At 39.7% G+C, this 25,702-nt stretch overlaps 1 non-coding gene across 1 annotated transcript; it reads right to left on the bottom strand.

The window, feature by feature from the left end:
- Positions 1-23,915: 23,915 nt before the first annotated feature.
- On the bottom strand, positions 23,916-24,022 carry LOC138401281 (U6 spliceosomal RNA). Its single transcript, XR_011236445.1, has one exon. It is a non-coding gene; the product is annotated as a U6 spliceosomal RNA (small nuclear RNA).
- Positions 24,023-25,702: the final 1,680 nt, after the last annotated feature.

The raw sequence follows: 25,702 nt of genomic DNA on the forward strand, positions 1-25,702 counted from the left end.
AGTGAAGGTCTGGAAAAAATATTTGATGCAAATGGATATAAAAAGCAAGCAGGAGTAGTTAATCGTATACCAGGTAAAATAGACTTTAAAACAACAATAATGACAATACAAAGATGGTTATTATATAATGATTAAGAGATCAATTCAATAAGAAGATTTAACAAATCTAAATATATATGTACCTAACACCAGAGCTCCCCAATTCATAAAACAAATGCTACTACACCCAGGAAAAGAAATAAATAGGGGCATAATTATAGTGGGGAACCCTAACACTTTACTGACAGAACTAGATAAATCACTGAGGCAGAAAATCAACAAGGAAACAATGAACTTAAGATGGTAGAACACATGCACCTAAGAGACATTCGCAGAATATTCTACCAAAAAAACTGCAGAATGCACATTCTATTCATCAGCACATGGAACATTCTCCAAGATAGAACTTATTCTAAACCACAAAGCACATCTCAGAAAAGTTTTTAAAAATCAAGATCATGTCATGTATTTATTGTCTCATACTACAGTGGAATAAAATGAGAAACAATTCCAAGAGGAACTCTCAAAATTGTACAAATATATAGAAATTAAACCACTTCCTGTGAAATGGTCTTTGGGCCAAAGATGAAAACAAGTCAGAAATGAAAAAAATATTTTCCAATTGAATGACAATGGCAACAAAAGCTATAAAATTTTCTAAAGTGCAGAAAAAGTAGTAACAAGAGGGAAGTTTATAAGAGCACTAAATATCTACATGAGAAAGATAACAAGTTAATAACCCAATGTCATACCACAGGAAACTAGAAAAAATGAAAACAAACCAATGCCAAATCTAGCAGGAGACAAGAAATAACAAATATCCAAGCAAAACTAAACAAAAGTAAAACCAAAAAGAAAATACAAAGTGTCAATGAAATGAAAAATTCGTTCTTTGAAAAGATAAAACCATTGACAGACCATGAGCCAGATTACCCAAGAAAAGAGATGATTCAAATAAACTCAATCCAAAATGGAAAAGGAGACATTACTACAGATACCAGAGAATTACAAAAGAAAATCTGAGATTACTACAAACACCACTATGCACACCAACTAGAACATCTAGAGGAAGTGGATACATTTTTTGGAAAAATGCAAACTCCCCTGCTTGAATCAGGATAAAATAGAAATCCTGGGGAGACCAATAATGAATAATAACACTGAGTCATTAACAAGAAAACTCCCATGGAAAAAAAAGCCCAGGGTGAGATGGATTCACAGGTATATTTTGCAAGAGCTACAGAAAAGAACAGGTACCATCCTACAGAAATTGTGCTACAATATGGTAAAGGAGGGAATCCTCCCTTACTCACTTGACAAAACCAATATCATCCTGATAACAGAACCAGCTAAGGACACAACAACAAAAAAAGAAAACTATAGGCCAACATCCTTGATGAAAATAGATTTAAAAATTCCTGGAAAACAAACAAACAAACAAACAAAACCTAGCAAACCAAATCAAAAAACACTTCGACAATATAATTCACCATGATCAAGTGGGTTTCACCTGAGGGAGGCAAATGTGGTTCAACATACAAAAGTCAATAACTGTGATTCACCACATGAAAAGAATTAAAAACAAAACCAAAGCCTAATCTCAATAGATGCAGAAAAAACATCCAACAAAATCCAATACCCCTTTCATGACAAAAACTCCCAAGACACTAGGCATAGGAAGAACATGCCTCAAAATAATGAAAACCATATATAAAAAACTCACTGCCGACATCATACTGAATGGGGGACATCTGAAAGCTTCCCCTTAAGAATTGGAATGGACAAGGAGGCCCACTTTCACCACTTCAATTTAACACACTACTGGAAGTCCTAGCCAGAACAATGAGGAAAAAGAGAGATAAAGAGCATTCAAATTAGAAAAAATTGAAGTCAAACTATCCCTGTTTGCTGAGGATATGATCTTATACAAAGAAAAACATAAAGACACCTCCAAAACATTCCTGAAATTGATAAATAAATTCAGTAAAGTCTCAGGTTACAAATTCAATGTATACATATCACTAGCATTTATATGCATTAACAACAAACAAGGTAAGAATAATATCAGCAACTCAATCTCATTTATAACAGCTTCAAAATAAACAAATAAATAAATAAATAATCTGGGGATATACTTAACCAAGATTGTGAATCATCTCCACAAGAAGAACTACAAAATACTACATTAAAAATATTCTAGATGATACAAAAAATTGGGAAAGTATCTCATGATTATGGATTAGAAGAATAAATGGTGTGAAAATGTCCACATTGTCAAAGTAATCTACAGATGCAATGCAATTCATACCAAAACACCCATGTCACTTTTTTCACAGAATTAGATAAAACAAACCAAAAAATCACATGATACCAGAAAAGAGTACGAACAGCCAAAGCAATGTTAAGGAAAAAAGAAATCAGGTGGCATCACGTTACATGATGTTAATATACATTATAAGGAAATATTAACCAACACAACACACTACTAAAATAAAAGTAGGGCCGGGCGCGGTGGCTCACGCCTGTAATCCTAGCACTCTGGGAGGCCGAGGCGGGTGGATCGCTCGAGGTCAGGAGTTCGAGACTAGCCTGAGCAAGAGTGAGACCCCGTCTCTACTAAAAATAGAAAGAAATTATATGGACAACTAAAATATATATATATATATACAAAAAATTAGCCGGGCATGGTGGCACATGCCTGTAGTCCCAGCTACTCGGGAGGCTGAGGCAGTAGGATCGCTTAAGTCCAGGAGTTTGAGGTTGCTGTGAGCTAGACTGACGCCACGGCACTCACTCTAGCCCGGGCAACAAAGTGAGACTCTGTCTCAAAAAAAAAAAAAAAAAAAAAAAAAGTAGATACATAGACCAATAGAACAAAATAGAGAACCCAGGAATAAAGCCAAATACCTACAACCAACTGATCATTCACCAAGCAGACAAAACCATAGACTGGGGGAAAGGATACCCTATTCAATAAATAGTGCTAGGAAAATTGGATATTCATATACAGAAGAAGGAAACTTGATTTCTTTCTTTTTTTTTTTTTTTTGAGACAGAGTCTCACTCTGTTGCCCAGGCTAGAGTGAGTGCCGTGGCGTCAGCCTAGCTCACAGCAACCTCAGACTCCTGGGCTCAAGCGATCCTCCTGCCTCAGCCTCCCGAGTAGCTGGGACTACAGGCATGCACCACCATGCCCGGCTAATTTTTTCTATATATTTTTAGCTGTCCATATAATTTCTTTCTATTTTTTTTAGTAGAGATGGGGTCTCGCTCTTGCTCAGGCTGGTCTCGAACTCCTGAGCTCAAACGATCCGCCCACCTCGGCCTCCCAGAGTGCTAGGATTACAGGCGTGAGCCACCAAGCCCGGCCAGGAAACTTGATTTCAATCTCTCACCATATACAAGAATTAAATCAAGATGGATTTAAGACTTAAATGTAAGACCTGAAAACATAAAAAAGTTTAGAAAAAAAATACTAGGAAAAACTATCCTCAACATTGGGTTAGGTAAAGAATTCATGTCTATGACCCAAAAAGCAAATACAATACAATAAAAAATAAATAAATTGAAATTAATTTAACTAAAATGCTTTTACATAGCAAAAGATGTAATCAACAGACTAAACAGACAACCTACAGAAAGTATGCACAAGCTCCGTATCTGAAAAAGGCCTAATATCCAGAATCTATAAATAACTCAAATCAACAAGAAAAACAAAACAAAACCATCGAAAGTAGGCAAAATAAATGAACATTTTTCAAAAGAAAAGAAACAAATGACTAATAAACATATGAAAACACGTACATCACTATTCATTAGAGAAATGCAAATCCAAACCACAATGAGATACCACCTTACCCTTGTCAGAATAGTTGTTATTAAAAAGTCAAAAAACAATAGATGCTAGTGGGGATGTGGTGAAAAGAAGAGGCTTATACACTTTTGGTAGGAGAATAAATTACAACAATCTCTATGGAAACTATATGGAGATTTCTCAAAGAACTAAAAGTAGACATACCATTCGATTCAGCAATATCACAACTGGTGATCTACCCAAAGAAAAAGAAGTCATATTATAAAAAGGACACCTGTAGGAGATCTGAGAAGAGCAAGATGACCAAAGAGAAACCTGCAGCAATCATCCCTCCACATGAATACCAAATTCAACAACTAGACACGCAAGGAAGCACCTTCAGGAAAACCAAAAATCACGTGAGTGATCTCAGTACCTGGTTTCACATTCAATCAATGAAAGAGGCATTGACTGGGACAGTAAAGAGCCTTGCACACTACCCCTCCTCCATCCCCAGGCAGTGCCACACCAGCACATCAAGCAAAGAGAATACATTTGCCTGAGTCAGAGAGAATGAAGTGATTGTGGGACTTTGCATTGAATTTCAGAGGAACATAGCATAGGTCAGAATACTGCCGGTGCCCACAGAGGGAGCATTTAGACCCACCCAGCCAAAGAGAAATTCTCTGTTCTGAAACCTTAGTTCTGGCTACGTCCATCAACTGGCTGAGAAAAAGCAGCCTGGGGCCTGAAATAAATTCATAAGGCAGTGATTTCACAAAGGACGCCATCCTTGGGCAGTTCCTGTGCCTGTGCTGGCTCAGATCCAGTGGGCTTGAGGTACAGGTACACATGACCCAGAGATATGCTAATGGTGGTGGCCAAGACAGTGCTTATGTCACCCTTCCCACAAACCCTGACAGTGCAGCTCAGGGAGAGTCTTCTTCCCTTTGGGGAAAGGAAAGGAAAAAATTCAGGGGACTTTGTTTTGCAACTTGCATGCCAACAGCAAAATAAAGTATAAAGCAGACTCACAAAGCCCTGGATTTAAGGACATCGTCCATGAATCACATTCCTAGAATCACCTGGAGCCAGAAAGATACACTCTGCCATTAAAGGAAAGACCCAGTCCTGGCAGAATTCACAAATTGCTGACTAAAGAGCCCTTGGGCTAGCATAAACATCAGAGGGAACCAGGCAACAGTCACCATGGGCTTTTGTTGAGATTGGCTGGGTTCCAGTGTGACCTAGGCAAAGTCTTAGCTATGGTGACCATGAGGGAGTACCCACATTGCTCCTCCCTCAACTCCACCAACTCAGAACACAGAGTGAGGAGAGTGAGAAATTTTCCTCGTAATCCAGGAAATTCTCCTATATCGTTCCCAACTCCACCAAGCCAGTACTACAAGGATTTAGCAATTGTCATATCATTACTGGACGTGGGGTTCCCCCTGTGCTGATTCACCTGTAGTAACCAACAAGTTACTTCACAACACTCAATATCCTTTGAATATCTGGAAGACCTTCCCAAGAAGGTCATGTTAAATGGAGCCCAGATCAAGAAGTTTAAAATAAATAACTGCAAGATGGCGGACCAGGGGCACCACCAGCCAGAGCATCTCTGTAAGGAGGAGGAGCTTTAGATGAAAGAGAAAGAACAAACAGACAGACGAACACAGATTGAGTGAGAGTCTAAAGGAAGAGTTCCTGAACCTACAGGAGACTCCACAGGAAGAGGCTGCAAAGCACAACTGGAGGGAGAAAGGCATCAGTGGGGATTAAACCGCGAGAGTCTTGGAAACCTACGAGAAGCGTAGGTAGAGGAGGAGTTAACATCCCCCTCCCTCACATCTCAGACTGTTGGTGGGCTCCAGAGCTGCTGGAGTATCCTGCTCACCTAAGCCCACAGAATGTTGCCACCAGTGAGCAGGGAGCTTCTTAAAGACAGGAAACCAGACTCCCAGCCCCCCAGGACACCTCCCACCCTGCTGGGAGTTAGCTACTCTCTAAGAAAAACAGGTCCCAGGCAGGATCCTCGCAAGACATTTGGAAATAATAGAGACAGAGATAAAGTGTAGTTTAAAATGATGGGGGAGGCAGGTGTCCTCCAGCATTCCCGTGAGCCAGGAGTCACTGAGTGAAATCCTGCATCAGTATTTATTGGTACAGCAATTAGCTGTTAGTGGTTACAGATTTATGTGTACAGATCATTCATTTAGGTTTAAGGGCTCCCCAAAGGTTTCAAGAGATCTTTTAATTAATTCTATCAACGTGAGCAAACGGTTACAAAATTTTTCTAAGATAAACTTCTTAAGCGCTAAGTTAAGAATAGACCTAGCTGAGTATACACATTAAAGATAAAATTGCCAATTAGCAATAAAGCTAAAACAGAAATATAGAGACCATGTATTTCTTTATCTAGTTTGTCATTAACTGAGACATGTGGTCAAGAGTGAAGCAGGAACTGTCCTTGAGGCTAACTAGCTTAGCTACAGGTGCCTGCTGGGCTGGCATCCTTTGATCAGTTCCTTAACCTGTGACCCTATGCCGAGCTCTTCCTTGCACAAGATCCAGGTGCTGGCCTGCGGGCCTCAAGACAGGCATAGCCTTGCAGTCACCCCTGGTCAGTGGAATGCCCCCCTTGTTGCTAAGCAGCTTCTGGTCTGTGAACTAACACGCTCAGTTTCCTTCAAGGCAAAGCCCTGCAAAACTCCTGAAACTTTCCATGTCTCCTAATTCTATAATCCAACACCACCCCACAGACCTGAGCCAGACAGTAGGTGCCATATTTCTTCCCTACCACCAGACACTTTTGTCCTCCCTAGGGGGCTTCAACCCCTCAGGTTCCATATTACTCATCCCCACATAGACATTGCTCAACTTTGTCCCAGACTACAGGAACCAGAGGGGTCCTATGGGTCCCAGGTGATCTGCATGACTCCACAACCCCATCATTCTGGACAGACTGCCTCCTGGAGAGAGGGTTGGGGATGACCAGAGTGGATTTTCCTCCAGCCAAACTCTTCTTCTCTCCTTTCCCTCCCCAACCCATCGCTGCCAAGAGAAACAATTGGGCCACCACATGGAAGCCTCTACAGGAAACAGGGCTCAGACTTTTCCTTATTGGTCCTTCAGTGGACATAGGGGTAACACAGACCATGAGCTCCCTGCCTGTTAGCCTCCCTGGTGATACTTCCCCAGCAACTCCAGCAAAGCACGGAACTACCAAAGATGGGGGGACATAGAATCAGCTTGGGTACCCCGTGGATGACTTGGAAACAGCATCCACATCCCTGGTGTGGTCAAGAATTGATCTCTGGGGTTCCAGGGATGGGCCCACATGCCAGATCATGTATGCCCAGGTCTCAATTGTATTGCCCGGAGGCACAGAAGAAATATTTGTGATTAAGTCTCATGAAATGTTGGTGCCTACAGGGACAGACAAGGAGGAGAGTGCAGTGTGGGTCCTAGATGTAGTGTGCTCTAAGGGCACCCCTCCTTACATGGGAGGACCGCACTCCCAGCTGAGGCCAGGATCCTGGGAAGGGAACATCCTGGCTTGCACAACAGTTGTAGGGGAGCTTGGCTGGTTTGAGGGCCTAATGGCAGAGGCCTGGGAGAAACCATGGAATAAAGGAGGGTGGAAAGGAGTGAGGCATGCTCTAGACTACCAGATTGAGGGTCTCAGATAGCCCTGCCTCCTCACACAGACTTTCTGGTTGAGTGGGGCCACTTCAGCCCCTCCCTGGCAGCTTTGTCCAGAGGTAGGGAGCAGATCTTCAACCCCTGCTAATACCATTTTGCATCTTGATGGCAAGTTCACCACCCAAGCCAAACATGCCCAACCTCACTCCCCCACCCACAACTTCTGCTGTGGAAAGTAAGGACACACTTGGAAGTCCCAGGGTCCCTCCAACCACTGGGGGCATGAGAGTGCTTTCCCTGAGGAACTAGACCTGGTCACATGATCCCCCCAAAAAACATTGCAGCTTGTTCCTTCTGGCAAGCGCCACCTACTAACAGTGAAGTCAATTTGTACATCTTTTTACTGCATTTACTGACTCATCATATGGGCTGTAATTGATGCTCACCTCCAAGCACCACCTACTGGTTCAGAGAATAAACTGAGCATGTCATTCTCTAAACAAAAGAAAATCCAAAAGTAAGAAGCAATATCTGCTCCAGATGAGAAGGAATATGAGACAGAACTCCAGAAGTATGAAGAATCAAAGCAAAAGGACACCCCCAAAAGGGGACACCAGATCTCTGGCAATGGGTAACAACCAAAAACAGAATATTGAAATGACACATAAAGAATTTTGTACATGGATTATAAGGAAGCTCAATGAAATACAAGATAACAAGGAAACCCAACACAAAGAAAGGATCAAAACAATGCAAAAATGAATGAAAAAAACACCAAAGAAATTGAAATATTAAAGAAAAAATCAAACAGAATTTCTGGAAATGAAAAAATCATTCAAGGAATTACAAAACACAGTGGAAGACCTTAAGAATAGGTTAGATCAGGCAGAGGAAAGATTCTCAGTACTTGAAGACAATACTTTTCAATTGAACAAGTCAGTCAAGAGATAGAGCAGATAAGTAAGAGGAACAAGCAAAGCCTACAAGAAATATGGGATTCCGTAAAAGGCCTAACATAAAGGTCATAGGAGTCCTTGGGGAGAAAGCCAAAATAGCTGACTAGAAAAAAAGCTTGCTGGACCATCCCAGCGGAACAGTTGAGGATTGGACTGAGGAGAGCAGAGAGTGATTACCGCTTGGAAGTAGACTTCAGGGATAGATACCACTGGAGTCCAGGAACACCACCAAGAAGAACTGAGCCACTGAGAGAGGAAGATAGAAGGGAGTTATGGGCATGAACTACTTCCAGGGAGTTCTGGAGCCCAGGGAAATGGTAAGGGTTTTGTTTTCCCTTCCCCCACCCAGGGGCCTCAGGGCAGCAATGAGATGCAGGGCTCTTATCCAATAGGGGAGTGCCAGAAGAGACCAGCGAGTTGGCATCTCTGCATCCAGATGCCATCTCCTCTGCACTCCCCGATTCCTGGCATCACAGGAAGTAATTTTGGCTCAAGCAACTCTTAGCCATGTGGCTGCACCCACCCCATAGTCATCAGCAAAGCACCTTGTACTGAGTGACTTGGTTCCACACAACACCATACTCCCAGCTGAGCCTGCCTTGGGCGAGAGAAGCGCAGTCCCAGAGCCCATTCCAAGCTGAGCCTGCCTGGGTCAGCATAGCTGCCACCATGGCTCAGAGAGGCAGACAGACAAGTGCCACTCCAAACTTCAGAGTGGTGCAGGAAGTCCACAGCCCCTTCCCCAAACCATAGCAGCCCTAGAGTTCTCTGTGCTCAGTAACATGCTTCAGTGCCAGGGGCACTTTTCCACCCACAGCCCTCAGTTTGTGATCTTCCTGCCTATAGGTGTTTGGTGTGTTCAGCTGCTAATTGTGCAGACAGAAGGGCAGGGGCCATGGGGGAGAGATCCGGTTCTAAGTTCAGGTGACAAGTGAGAACCCATGCCCATTGGGAGGGTGTGGAGGAGCACAAGAGAGCAGGGTTCTATGGGTGAGCCTCATGCCCCCTTCCCCACTGAGAACTGCCATATTGGAGTTGGCTGTGCCATTGGGACTCAATTTGCATAAGTACTGGTTCCACAGGCTGAATCAGAGCAACTGTCCCTATCCCCACTCACTTTAATAGAGAGTTAAGCTTGAACCAAAATTTCCTTTAGCTGCCATTATTCTCCCAGTGGGAGCACCCCTTTGGTGGTGACTTTGGGGGATAGAGAGGCCCACCCACCTTGCCTTGGGGTCTAGTGGCAGAAAAGCGGTGTACAATTGGAGATCCCCCTATCTGCCAGCGACGTGCAGAGACACACGCCAACAGGCCAGATACACAAACTGTGGGGAAGCTTGAGAGCCCATCTTGGGTGGAGAGGAAACAAAAGTGGACCGATCAGAGGGGAAAGTGACCAGCTTTGTGGATAGGAATGGAAAATAGGCTAGAGGCCTCAGCAATCACGTGAGTTGGCACCTGCCATCAGGAGCAGCCCTCTAATCTTCCAGAGACAACTCTCAACTCTGTATCAGTGGCTCCCCCTAATGGCCAGATAAGCAACCCCTGAGCCCCATGGAAGCCCACACAACGAGGCTATTGCACCCCAGCTGTGATCCATCTTGCTCCTCCCCCTACCTTAAGGAGGGAGCAGGGTCCAAGCAACACCTGGAAGCTAACAGCCCCTCCCAAAGCTTGAGGCATTCGTATACCCCACCTGGTGGACCAGAGCCTACCATGGGCACAAAGGATTACCTCAGTAACTGGCTCCTCCACACAAACTAAAATCAATGACAGCAGGAACAACCTCATTAGCTAAACACAGTTCCTTCCATCTCAAGCTATTAGGGAGCAGTGGATTCGTACCCACAAGTACAGTCGACAAGCTTGGAGCTTAAGCTGGGGGACCAAACTCCCTGTCCTCCATTGGGAAGAGGTGAAGATGAAGACAATAGGTCAGAGGTAACACAAGGGTTTCATCAAACTTATATAGAATGGTTTTCTCTGACCAATTTTCTATTATAAACATAAAATCATAGGTAAACCACTGCTAAATTTTAAGAGAAAATACTATGCAAAAGGAGATTCAGAGTAGTAAAATTAATTTCACAAGAAACCACTTTACCTTGGTATCGACACTGAAGTCTTCAGAGTGTGATGTAGGCCAGAAATCATCAATACTCAGGTTGGTGGACATCCTTTAGAGAAAAAATATACAACAAAAATAAATGAGGTTATCTCCTTAAAATAAAAACATCTACAGGGTTCTATCCAGGTGCATCTACCCAGAAAAAATAAAACAACATGAAAGGTCAGCTATCTAGATATTAAATGATGTTTCTTGATATAATTATTAGTAAAATTTGGTCTCTGTTTTAAGAAATATTCTAGTTACTTACTTCTGTCTCCACCTCTCACAATCTATGAAATAGTCAACGAAGACTTACTTTTAGTTTCATAACAGATATTGACAGCCAATATATTGGCAAATCCCGAGTATAATATGTCTTCACAAATTGTCTGTTCACTTAGTGACTGACATGACTTTTGTTACCTGAACTGGAAGAAACCTGATAACCTAAAACAAGGTTGAAAAATATGATGTCCCTTCTCCATTACATGTCTCTGTTTCAAAGACTAATCTGTATCACTCAGAAAATCAGGAGGCTTGCTTCTTCAGGAAGGAAAGCACCTAAGAAGGCCCTATATCTTCCCTTTACTCTAAAACCATACAGGGAGTTCCAGGAAACATCTGAAATGTTTGAAAGACAAATGTACGAAAGTCAAAAAAATTATATGTTGTCACTGGGGATATTCTTCCAAGAAAAAGTACAAAATTAAAAATTATACTACCCGATTATTTTGCCCATATAGGTCATTCCTTATTCAGTTCTATATAAACTAGCAAGCCCTTAAAAACCTTCATAGACACTCAGATAATCAAGGAGAGAGACTACTGGAAAAGGAGAATCCTGGTAGTCATACTTCTATTTCCCAAAGTACTATCTAAGTATCTTCCTTCTTATGGGCTCCTGATTCCAGATCCTTCTTCTGGAGGACTCCATGGCAGTCTCCAAACTTTTAATCTTCAGTCTAATAAAGCACAGGTTCCTGAAGAAATAGGCTCAAATGACCAAGAGTAGAAACCCTCTATTTCCCTCATCCTGATAAGCAGGCTAAACGGAGTCTCAGTCATCCTCTCCCAGGATAGGCATGTTACCAGCTACCCCAGCTCCATGACTGATTTCCCAGCAAATTTTACCCATGCTCTACTCTACATGTACATGGGAAAGACATCAGTGAACTGGGAAAAAAGGCAGAGGTGAGGGGACACATGCCATGGGCCACAGATCTATGTAATTCAGCAACCTCTAGCCCCCTAGTACTCAAGGGGCTGTAAGCCACCCCTGTGTAGGTTGGAGTGGAAGTAGATGATACCACATTCTTATCTACTACAGAGACTCTTCCCAGTGGCTCAAATTCTTTTAACATCTTTTGACAGAAATTTCAAGTTTGCCAGTTCCTCCAATTAAACAAACAAAAACACAGTAACCTATTCAGAACTCCCTCAAACCCTCTATTTTAATGTGTCTTTCTAGATAAATCCCAACATCCTTTCTCATTCATTCATATGATTTCTCTTATCAAACTTATCAGAAGCCCCAATATTCTGATCTCTTTTCTTAGACCTGTATTTCTCTCCAACCCAGCATTGTTCTTCTTCAAAATTGGCCTTCCACTGCTAATTCCACCCTTATCCACTGCCACTGGGTTCAGCAGCTAATTTCATTCTTATTTTCTTCCATTGGGTTCACTAGATCTACTCCCCATTTCTATTATTAAAACACTCACCTACAGGATGATAAAAAAGGAACAGTACTGGGCTTGAATGAAGAAACATGAGTTCAAATCTCATTTCTGCTTCTGACTATATCCAAATAAATCACTTAAATATCTTGGGTTTCAATCCTTTGTTATTTACCAAAGTAAAAAGTTTCAGGTATTCTATCTAAACAACTACTTGACCAGGATGTTAAACACAGATTAAAGTACCGGAGTATATTTTTATTAGTCTCTAAGATTCCTTAAAATCATGAATGTCTATGTGCTTTGGATTCTCTGTATAGAAAAGTAGGGAATATTTAACTGGAAGAAATTAAAAAATAAAACAATAAAAAACCAAGAAATGCAAAGTAGAAAGTAAAAAAATATTAAAACAAAATTACAGAAAATCATGGGAGAAAAAAAAGATTCTAGAAAAATAAATAAAAAACGTTCATGGGATTAGGCAGGGATACCAGCCTAATGGGAAAACTAAACTGGTAAGTCATTAGGTAGAAAAATCAATTAGAAACAACTTCTAAATAGATGCTAAATAATTAACATAACATAGCCTATATGTAGATAACCTTCACTTAAAGTAAAACAATTCCTCTCTAGGACTTGCCTGGTCTTGCTTATGTAAAACCTATGGTCCTATAACCACAGTGAAGTGAGATCTGCCCTAAAACCTTTGATGTTAAAAAGAAGGACCACTGTCATTCTCAAATACATCAGGACATGCTCTTGGAATAACCAGATTTCTAAGAAGAACTCTTGATGAGAATTAATATATAACTAAATCTGACTTTCTAAATTGATCTAATTTGTACCTGTACCTTGATGCCAATACTGCACAGGTTTCTCTTGATCTATGCTAAAGGACAAGCAAACACATTTGGGAGCCAGTCAGGCTGATAATCAAACTATGGGATCATGGAGCAATTAATTAACTTCTTGGAACCACAATTACTTAATTAGTAAAAAGTAATAGCATGGATTCTTTGAGAAGCAGTTGTGATGACTATAGAAGATATGAAATGTTAGGCACATAATGTGGTCTGCAGCCCAGAATAGAACACTGAAAAATTAGGTTATTTTCTCTGCATTCCCTTAGTTAACATACAATTTTTAAAAATCTGCAAAATCCTACCTGATTGTAGAGTCTTCAGAAATTCCATCCACTATTAAAGAAAAAAAGTAAAGTATTTTTAAATCAACAACAGACAAATATAGAATATTAAAAGCATAGAAGAGCATGATGTTATATGCCTATAAGTTCAGCTACTCGAGAGGCTGGGGCAAGAGGATCCTTTGAAGAGCTCAGAAATAAGACCAGCCTGAATGACACAGCAAGACTCCACCTTCACAAAAAATAAATAATTAATGCACACTTTTGTACATATTTTAGATTTTGGACCAAAATCAGAAAAAGACTCATGCTTTGTTACAAAGCATTCTTTTGGGGTCATACCTGAGGACTATCCTAGTATTAATATTATTGATACTATTGGTAGCCAATTAATACATTAGTAACAGTTGCCTCCCCTCCTTTGATTTATCAAATGCAAGGGAGACTGGAATTTATCAAAATTTGATACCTACAGGTGAACCACTGTGTACAATCATCATAATCCCAACTGAAACCTACCAGAGTGACAGAAAATGGTCTCACTAGTAGAGTCAGTATTGTAAGAAGACAGTGTCAAACTTAAACAGCATGATTTCTGGACTAACAGACTGGGAGATGTAAGCACAGAGTATACAACAGTCCCCCTTGCTGCTATATGTTCTCACACCGCAACAGCAATTATCAACACAAAGGACTTCTTTGACCAAATGTGGTGGTGGTGCAGGGGCTCCCCATAAACAATCAAGCAATTCATTCTGCAGGAGACACCAGTTGAGAGTCCTCTAATTCAGTTCCAACACTATCTTCAGATCCCACAGGTTGGGGCTCAGTTCCCAAGGCTTGCTTTTTCCAACACCAGTAACAAATGTGGGCCTCCAGAACTTCTGAATGATCAGATTCAAGTCCAGGTTCCTGTAATACCCCCTTTGGGTTCCACTAATTTGCCAGAATGGCTCGCAGAACTCAGGAAAACACGTTGCAAAAGATATGGATGAAGAGATGCATAGGATAAGGTATGGGGGAAGGGGTAGAGCAATTCCATACCCTCCTGGGGCGGCCACCCTAGAACAACTTCCACATATTCAGCTATCTGGAAGCTCTCTGAACTCAGTCCTTGGCTGTTTATGAAAGCTTCATTACAGAGATATGACAAATTAAATCATGGGCCATTGAAGATCACGTTATCTTCAGCCCCACTCTCCTCCCTGGAGGTTGGAGGTAGGGTGGAAGTCCCAACCCTCTAATCATGCCTTGGTCTGTGATGACCAGCCTCCATCCTGCAGCTACCTGGTGGCTGCCAGCCATCAGTCAATCCTACACACACAAAAAGATAATCACTTTGGAGAGTACAAAAATTTTAGGAGTTGTATGCCAGGAAACCAGATCAAAGACCACATATATATTTCACAATATCACATCTGTTTTGATTTCTGTGGTATCAGTTACCCATGGCCAATCATGGTTCCAAAACGTTAGGTGGAAAATTTTAGAAATGTGGAATGCAGATGCCATTCATCATGCCACTCTAAGTAGCACGTTAAAATCTTCAGCCATCCCACTCCATCCTGTCTAGGACCTGAATCATTCGCTTGTCCAGTGTATCCAAACCGGATGTGCTATCCACCCAATAGTCATCAAAATGCTCTGCTCCTAAGATCCAAACATCAATATCATTGCGGCTTCCTGATTCAGGATCATCCAAAGCAGATGCTCGTCTTTCTGATGTCAGAATGTCAATTGTAGTCTAAAACTGCTATGTTACTCAACTTAACTCATCTCAACATGTAGGCATTGTATCATTGTATCATCTCACATATCACTAGAAGAAGAAGGGTATGTACAAGGAGATAATTTGAGAGACCACATTTCCATGGCTTTATAACAGCACAGAGTTATCATGTAATTGTTCTATTTTATTGTTATTATTGTTAATCTCTTACTGTGCCTAATTTACAAATTCAACTTTATGATATATGTGTGTGGATATATCATATATGTGTATTTATATAGGAAAATCATTGTATATATAGGGTTTGGTACAATTCAAAGTTTCAAGCATTCACTAGGGAGCCTTAGAACATATCCACAGATAAGGGTGGACTACAGTACGTATTTTGTTATCACACAACACAGCCTCTCCAGATTCAGTTCAAACTGTTCAGTTTAGGATAAAACACCCCCCTGAGGGACAGCTAGGGAGAGGAACATGGTACCTCCTCTGCAAGGCAAAACAGGAAAGAAGCCTGGGACAAGGACCCTTGAAAGACTTTTCAGCTGCTAGTGGAAAAGGTCTCAAGAGAGATCAATGTACTTACTCTCACTAATCTTATTCTGAGGCAGATGCTGATAAGTTTATACTTAGTTCTAGCTATTTATCTGCCCTATGTATGTTGCAAGCAAGGCTCAAATTCACCTGCCATTTTATCTCTTATGGAAAGAACCACTAGAATGATCACTCCCTCAAGCAATAGCTTATCCACTCTGAACTGTATGTCATACTCAGAGGAAAGCTTCAGAATACTGGAGAGGTGATGGTAAGTTGCCAAGGAGTACTCTCTGATGTGAAAAAATATATATGTAGCTAAAACTGTTAACTTGCTCAAGCTCCAAAAATGGGCCAACAGTTGTCCAACTCCATAGTGGGAGGAAAAGAAATGCTTTTTCACTACAAGTAAAGCTAAACAGTGTGACTCTCTTGGCATTCCTCATAACTGATAATCTAGTTTGTGAGCCATGTTATAATTATGTAGACTGTTGTCAAACTCATCCCTTAAAGGAAGAGAATCAGGGAGGAACATATTTATTCACCTGTAGTATTCACTGTTGGGTCTCATTTCCAATTCCATAGTAAGTATGAAGTACTTTGTCTTCCCAGTTTTATAAAATACAACCTTGTGAGATTGCCCTCTTCCATTGCTAGAGTTTATCTGAACCCACCTCATAGAGCAAAACGGTCCCGTTAGTGCTATTAGTACTGCATGATGTCATTCTTCTCAACCCTCCCCGTTATGTGACAAATCTCTATAAAAATCATGCTTTTTCAGTATATAAAGCATATGTCATCAGAACCCATACTGATGAACCAAAAAAAAAAAAAAAAGGAGGAATCAAGAACAAAGAATTATCTTAAGTGAATACCTTTAATTACCTTGGAATTTTACTTTTTTAAATATTCAAAAAGATATCTAAGGTATTATTCAAAAATATGTGACTATTTTGGGAAGAGCAAAACTATGGAAACAGCAAAAAGATCAGTGGTTGCCAGGGATTCATAAGGAGGGAAGGGGGAGGGATAAAAAGGCACAACATAGAGGATTTTTAGGGCCGTGAAACTGTTCCGTGTATAACACTACAATGGAGGTACATAACATTATACATCTGTCTAACACTATACAATGCACAGCACCAAGAGTGAACCCTAATATAATCTATAGACTTTGGATGACAATGACGTGTCAATGTAGATTCATCAATTGTAACAAATGTGCAACTCTGGGAGGGATATTGATAATGGGGAAGGCTGTGGTATATGGGTAATCTCTGTACCTTCCTCTCAGTTTTGCTGTGAACCTAGAGGTGTTCTTAAAATAAACTCATTTATTTGAAAAACAAAAAAAAAGATTCAGTGAACCAGCTATTACCATATATTAATATTGCAGCAAAATGCAGTCACCTTGAAAATTAGGGATATTTAATCATCAAAGTTACAGAATATGTGTATCACCTCCCAAATTGAAATATGCAAAAATACATAAATCAAATAACTTTAATTGTAACTTAGGCAAGAAAAAAATAATAAAATAATTATAAACAGTGAATTCATATAAGATGTATTGAACCTGGACCATTCCTGTAATTAACATAAAAGACAATCTTTATTCTAATGTTAAATCTGAAATCATTATACTTTTTTTTTTTTTTTTTTTTTTTTTTTTTTTTGAGACAGAGTCTCACTCTGTTGCCCAGGCTAGAGTGAGTGCCGTGGCGTCAGCCTAGCTCACAGCAACCTCAAACTCCTGAGCTCAAGCGATCCTCCTGTCTCAGCCTCCCGAGTAGCTGGGACTACAGGCATGCGCCACTATGCCCGGCTAATTTTTTCTATATATATTTTTAGCTGTCCATATAATTTCTTTCTATTTTTAGTAGAGATGGGGTCTCGCTCTTGCTCAGGCTGGTCTCGAACTCCTGAGCTCAAACGATCCGCCCACCTCGGCCTCCCAGAGTGCTAGGATTACAGGCGTGAGCCACCGCGCCTGGCCTGAAATCATTATACTTATGTTACCTTAAATTTTACTGAAAGGTTAATCAGATGAAAAGGACAGATAATAAGTGCCTGCATTGCCATAGTAACTTATGTACAAATATCTGCTAAACATTCATTAAGTTAAAAAAAAAAAAAGTAAACAGCATTGCAACTTAATATGGATCATGCCACTAAAACAACTACCATGTTATGCTATATCATTATATTATCTGCTATTAAATAAAATTTTAAAAACCACCAAAAATTAAGTTGAGGCTGTAACTGCTGTGCAGAACAGATTTTATATAGCAAGGATGAGACTGCCATCCTTAGAAAGGCCTGCTTGCAAGGCTGGACCATGGCTGGGATCCGGGACACTGGCTTTGAGAGGATTCCCATCATTCCCTAAGTGAAAAGATGGCACACTGTGCCTAAAAACTCTTCATATAAACAATGTGACTTACTCTGAAGAGCGGCTTTCCTTCTGGGAGTCTGGAAAACACTGAAAAGACTCTATACGAATATCCATTAAACTCAACATTTATAAAAAAGTGTTCATCTTCCTTGTTGACCTGCTGCTCTTCTCTATGCACCTGACAATTCTTATTCCTTCCTCATATCCAGTTTAAATGTTAATGCCCAACCTGGAAACCTATGCATCATCTGAGATTTCTCTCCACCCCCTAATTTTTACTTTCAGTAATCACTAAATCATATTAACTGTACCTCCCTTCTGCCTCTGCTTTATATTTTCACTGCCATGGCAAATATAAGTTAAATCTTTTTTCTTAAGTTTTAATTAACTTCATTTTATGTTTATAGTTCCAGGTTAAGCATGGGCTCTTAACTGATGGCTTTCACAGGGAAAAGAACAAAAACCAGAAACAATTATTACTATTTCTTACATGAAAAAAATATTTTAAGCAAAACAAATGAAAAAGGTCTAATACCAATAAAAATACAACATTTTAAAATGAATAAACCCACCTTGCTAACTACTTCACCAAGGACAGGTGAGAGCCTCATAATAGATTCATACTAGTCTAAGGACTGGTAACCAGGAAACTATGGCTTGGACTACTGCAAAAGCTGCCTTGTCTCCCAGATTAACTTCCATCGATCCTCTATATGAAGGGTCAGCAAACTATAGCCCACAGGTCAAATCAAGCCTGCCATATGGTTTGTAAAACAAAATGTTACTGGAGCACAGTCATGCCCATCTGCTTACATATTTTCTATGACTGCTTTCACACTACAATGGCAGGGTTGAGTAGATGTGAAAGAGATAACACAGCCTTAAATATTTAATACTAGGTCCTTTACAGACAAAGCTTGCCCATGCCTGATTTAGACCATATACAAAATGCCCTAAAACTCAAATCCAACCTTAGGACTCCCCTGCTCAATATTCTTCAATGAATCACTACAACAAACTTTAATGGCTCCCTACCCAGTAGCCATTCCTTCTTCTCTCTTGCTAGAGAAACACAATTTTATTTGGATATTTATCATCTTAATACCCCTCCCTGGCTCCCAAAAGAGAAATAATTATTCTAAGCTAATCACAGTAATTAAATCTGTTTCCCAGTGACTGATTTAAAAATGAGCATATGGTGTGACCCACCTGATAAAATGTTACAGGGAGACCACTGCATCCTTCCAACTTTTCTCCCGAGTTACAAAAAACATATGAAGAAAAGCAGCCCTTCCCACCTTTAGACAGTATCTTGTAAGAACATCGTGTTTGGAACTGGTGCTAATGAGCCAACCAGGAAAGGAGCCATAAGCACAACAGTGCCAAGAGCACCCCTGAAAGAGGGGCAACAAATGGGATCCTGGTGGCATCACTGAACCACCAAAACAACTTGGTTCCTATTGTTTCAGCCTCTGTTCCTTAGGTCATCTATTATTTGCAGCCAAATGCATTGAACCTGAGAAATTTCTCATGGCCTAAAAAATGAGATCTCTCCATTTCTACTTTTTAATGTGGAAGCATTAAAAAGTCTTCCACAATCTTGCCTTAGCTAAGTGTTCATCTCATTCCCAACCATTACAATTTTATGCTTTTTCCACAAGCAAAACTGAACTGCTCACACACCCTGCAAAGTTCACTCATGCATCTCAGATTTTGCACTTGCTGATCCTTCTGTCAAACATACAATCTTGTCAGATGTTCCTTCTGCCAAGCATCATTCTTCTGCCGCTCTACCTGGCATGCTTACCTGACATGTTACCCAATTTTTTAAAGCATGAATTCCTTGCCATGGACTTAAACTGTCTCGCACATATTTAACATGGTAAGTACATTAGAAATGGTAGTTATGAGCTCACAGAGGGCATCAGACACATAATAAGCACTGAATAAAGTAATAAATAATAAAAATGACAATAAAAATATAAAGCTTCTGAGTGTATTTCTTAGACGTTTATATTTGGTAACACGACAAAAATGCTTATTGCCTAAAAGACACTTGATCGTTATTTGTCAATTGGGCAAGGAAATAAATGAATAAAAATGATTTTTGACAATTCTTTTTGAAAAAACACAGACATTACATCCTAGGACAGCTCTATTTTATTATGAGAACCCTAGGCCGGGCGTGGTGGCTCACGCCTGTAATCTTAGCACTCTGGGAGGCTGAGGTGGGCGGATCATTTGAGCTCAGGAGTTCGAGACCAGCCTGAGCAAGAGCGAGACCCCATCTCTACTAAAAATAGAAAGAAATTATATGGACAGCTAAAAATATATATAGAAAAAATTAGCCGGGCATGGTGGCGCATGCCTGTAGTCCCAGCTACTCGGGAGGCTGAGACAGGAGGATCGCTTGAGCTCAGGAGTTTGAGGTTGCTGTGAGCTAGGCTGACGCCACGGCACTCACTCTAGCCTGGGCAACAGAGTGAGACTCTGTCTCAAAAAAAAAAAAAAAAAAAAAAAGAACCCTAAAGACAGAAACTACATCTATCATCGTCTACTGCAACTTGCAAAACCTAACTTATAAAAGCTTTTTGATAAATACGTACTAAATTAAAGGTGTCTCGTACACTTCAGATTGGCAGGTGCTTTAGGTGTCACACCTAGGGAGCATAGTACCATTTTTGCTATTGTGAAATGTTTGTGTACTTTTATTACAATTTGTTGAGCCCAAAGTAAGTCTGTTGGAATACTGACGATGGTAATCTTTTGGCTAATGGTAACAGGGTATCCTATTCTAATAAAATTACTGTTATCATGATAGTTATCTGGCAAATAGAAGAATATATTTTGTTTTAACAAAGCAAATATATCTCATTCAGTTTCAATTTATTTGGGATGAGGTCGATAATAGTGAGACCATGTTAGTATAAAAATATGTAAGATAATTTGCACTTCTCAACAAGCAATTTCATTTCTGACTTCTGTACTCAGTATCTTTAAAAAATAATCTTCTTCTGACACTGGTGCACACTGGCTAGTTTTTACAGTTCTTATTGCTATTTGTTCATATCAGAAAGCTATTTTTGAATTCCCAGTATTAAAGATAATTACTTCCTTAGTGACAGGAAACACTATGTAATACCCTTGATCACTGAACAACAAGGATTTGAACTATAGGGGTCAACTCATATGCATATTTTCTTCTGCCTCTGCCACACAGAAGCAACACCACCAACTTCTATTCCTCTCCTCTGCCTACTTTGTGTGAAGACGATGAGAATGAACACCTTTCTGATGATCCACCTCCACTTTATGAACAGTAAACAGTTTTTCTTCCTTATGATTTTCTTAATAATGGTTTGTTTTCTTTAGTTTTCTTTATTGTAAGAATATAGTATATGATACATATACAAAATGTTTTAACTGACTGCTTATGTTAAGAGTAAGGCTTCTGAGGCCGGGCGCGGTGGCTCACGCCTGTAATCCTAGCACTCTGGGAGGCCGAGGCGGGTGGATCGCTCAAGGTCAGGAGTTCGAGACCAGCCTGAGCGAGACCCCGTCTCTACTAAAAATAGAAACACATTATATGGACAACTAAAAATCTATATAGAAAAAATTAGCCGGGCATGGTGGCGCATGCCTGTAGTCCCAGCTACTCGGGAGGCTGAGGCAGTAGGATCGCTTAAGCCGAGGGGTCTGAGGTTGCTGTGAGCTAAGCTGATGCCACGGCATTCACTCTAGCCTGGGCAACAAAGTGAGACTCTGTCTCAACAAAAAAAAAAAAAAAAAAAAAGAGTAAGGCTTCTGGCCGGGCGCGGTGGCTCACGCCTGTAATCCTAGCACTCTGGGAGGCCGAGGTGGGCGGATCGTTTGAGCTCAGGAGTTCGAGACCAGTCTGAGCAAGAGCGAGACCCCACCTCTACTAAAAATAGAAAGAAATTATATGGACAGCTAAAAATATATATAGAAAAAATTAGGCGGGCATGGTGGCGCATGCCTGTAGTCCCAGCTACTCGGGAGGCTGAGACAGGAGGATCGCTTGAGCTCAGGAGTTTGAGGTTGCTGTGAGCTAGGCTAACGCCACGGCACTCACTCTAGCCTGGGCAACAGAGTGAGACTCTGTCTCAAAAAAAAAAAAAAAAAAAAAAGAGTAAGGCTTCTGCTCAACAGTAGGCTATTAGTAAAGTTTTGGGGGAGCCAGAAGTTATACACAAATTTTTCACCACACAGGGAATTGGTGCCCCTAACCCCTGCATTGTTCAGGTCAACTCTAATTAATATTCATTTACTAGACGTAAACATTTATTATAAAATATAAATAACTCATTTTAATAAGAAATCCAATTTATTATAATGTCACCACAGAGGAAACATATAACATACTAACTTTAAAACCTGTTTTATTATTTATACAAAAATATCATAGAGCATTTTAGGGACCATAATTAAATGAAGACTTTTCTTTAGACAATACTGTTTGTGATTATAAACTCCCTACAATTAACTTCTTATATAATTCTGAATTCTAGATTACTAAGAAACAAATTTTTAAAATATGCACGCAATTTACACATTGACTTTCTAACTGTCCCTTTTGTGCTCAAAACTTCCTTGCTCTTAATTTTTTTATCCATGGTAGAACCACCAAGAGTAATTCACCATCAGAAGTCTTACCTGGATTGCTGTTTTCAGAAAGATTGTCAGGTATCTTTTCTTCTTTATATTCTGAACTTTGGTGGTGAATGCTATGTATAAAAATGTAATAAATAATATTACTATTTTAATGCTGATATGAAAACATTTACCAAATATATGAAATTCTCAGAGTTTTTCAACAAAATCAGGGCTAATATCAGAATTTTAATTAGCCCACACACTTCAAATGTGTAAGCGCTGCAAACTTATTGCGCTTCGAATTAAAGAACAAAAAACTAAGGTGAAGTCCTCATGAAGTGTGAACAGCATAGTTCAGTCAACGAACTAGAGTACGCTTAACATAACAAAAAGTGTCCTGAACTTAAAAGAAGTCTTAGGCGCTATAACCAACAGCTATTTGTTCATGGACAAGTTGCTTCTCTTAGGCTCAATATCTTAAAAACATGAGGATTTTTCTGCCTTATGTCACTCTTAATAGACATTTTTATAAATATTTAATATTAATACTATAACATTTTTACAATGCTTGAAGAAATAGTCCAGTAATGGATTACTTTGTTCTTTAATTTAATTGCTGAAATTATTTTAGAATCCCAAATACAACCCATACTGCATCTTAGGCTGCAATATTGAATGAAATGTTGAAGTTTCAAGAAAATGTTATTAAGTCCTAATTTTGATTATTAGTTGTCCTATTCTTTGTGGCTTGTAATTCAGGGTATCTCAGCTATTTCATAATTTGTAAAAAAAATTTATTAATAAATATATTATCTCATTAAATTAGATAACATAACTCTCCCCCCATTACTGAGCTAATCAATCACACCAAAGGCAGAATAATCAATAAATGTCAAGACCTGGCTTGGACTGCTACTATTCCTTCTCCACCTACTCAAACTCTGAACCCGCAGATCTTCGTTAGCAGGATGCTTAATCTCCATGTTCTCCCCAAGTAATGGGGAAGGCAAAACCTTACTTTTATTTTTACTAGGTTCAATGAAGGAGATGCTGGTTCATATTTTCTTATGTCTGAGATCAGTACCAACAACATATTTGCATGTAACATTATACATGTTGCTCAACACTCAACTCCACTGTCATTTCATACATCACTTTACACAATTTTCTTGTTAGTGAAACTCACAATCTTAATATTGGGTCACAACTGTTTTGCTTTGACATACACTGTTTCCTCGGAGCTAGTCAGCAAATAGTCAAATGATGTTCACAGGACTGCACAGAATATGGAATACTTCATAAATTTTCATGTCATCCTTGGGCATGGACCATGGTAATCTTCTCTATATTCTTTCAATTTTCGTATATGTGCTGATGAAGCAAGCACAAAGCCCTATATGGACACCGATGAGTCAGGGATGAGGTTTGGCCCTGTTAAATCCAAGCAACCTCCTGTATGTATGTATGTATGTATGTATGTATTGTATCAACAGAAGAGCCAAACAATTAACCTACTTTTAACTCAGAGAATTCTGATGAATGGCTTCCCTAAGAGGTAGAATTTGAAAGAATTTAAGAAACTTGAGGTACAGATCCAAGTAGCTTGGAAGATTTTCATTATTATGGAAAACAGATCACTTGAGAGACCAGCTACAAGTTGGTGACCATTACTCTGCAGAAGGATGAAATGTGACTTTTGCAATACTTAAAAAAGGCACTAAACAGAGGAAAAAGGAGCCTTGGCATATAAATTGGTAGCAAAGAAAAAAGGAAGCTCTAATATCTTCCTGCAATGATATTTGAAACTGAGAGTTTAAAACAATCCAAACTATTTGCTAGAGGGAAGACAAACAGGGGCATCAAAGGATAACTTACCATAAAGACCTAGGCTAAGTCTAGGCTGAGATGAGGGCTCCACATAAGGTTTTGAGTGTGGAGGGAGGGCCATTTTGCTCACTATGTGTATGGCTATAGCTAGGAGGCCCAGCCGCCAGAGCAGGGTACTGGTGATTTAGGAACAATGGTTGAGCATATGCGTCTATGCACATGAACTCAAAAAATGTGTATGTAGCCTTGAAGTCTAAATATGGACCACCATCTGAAGACTGAGGGATCTGAATCTGTAAGGGCATTCTGGTTGCAAAGGTCAATCATTTCCAGACAGCAAGACCAGTGTCAAATGGAATAACAGAATAAATGAAACAATAGAATGATTGAAGTGTCCTTTCATTCCCCTCTCTCAGACTTGTAAAAAGAACTGTCTTCTTTGCATTTAGAGAACCGTTTCATTTCTTGAAAAATCCAAGGAGGAGGCTATAGGAAATAGCCCCCAGAAGACACTACAACATTTTCTGTTAAGTAGACATTTCAAGACCCAAATAACTAATTAGAAGGATCCAACATGTGACATATTATCCCAAGCACAAGGGTTATTCTTCAAATGAAATGGATGATGCTGATACCATCCCTAAAGATAAAGGTTTCTTGAAAGTCCTGAGATGATGAATTCTGTACCCAATACTACTTCTAACTAGTTTAGCCTTTTGTTTGATTTCTGGCTGATGAATTCGACTAATTCACTGCCATTCCAACACTACCTGAAACACACTATGAAATCTCACCTGATGTATAAGATACAAAATTTGAAATTATTTTAAACCTTGATTTAGTGTTCACTAGTCTTTTAATGTAAATACTTACGTATTAAAACCACTAGTAGTGGCATAATCCTTTACAGTCCATCCAGAGATATCTTCAGAAAAAACATCAATACCTTCCTGAAGAAGGTGTACTATACTTGGTGAGTTATGATGTTCAGCAAGCATGAGGGCTGTTCTAAAATAACAAAAAGATAACCTCACCCTTAGGAACTTTAATAAAGTTATTTAAAATGCTAATTTGATATACACTGCCAGCTGAATATTTTGCCTATCAGTGTAGAATTAACATTTTATATGTACTAACTGACACAAGCATCTTGGGTGCTCAAGCGTGCCTCTTTGTAAATTACCACCTACTTAAAAGGAAGGGACAAAAATGTAGCTTCTTGTCCCATTAAGGTATGACA

Source organism: Eulemur rufifrons, chromosome 20, assembly GCF_041146395.1.
Source record: "Eulemur rufifrons isolate Redbay chromosome 20, OSU_ERuf_1, whole genome shotgun sequence".
NCBI lineage: Eukaryota > Metazoa > Chordata > Mammalia > Primates > Lemuridae > Eulemur > Eulemur rufifrons.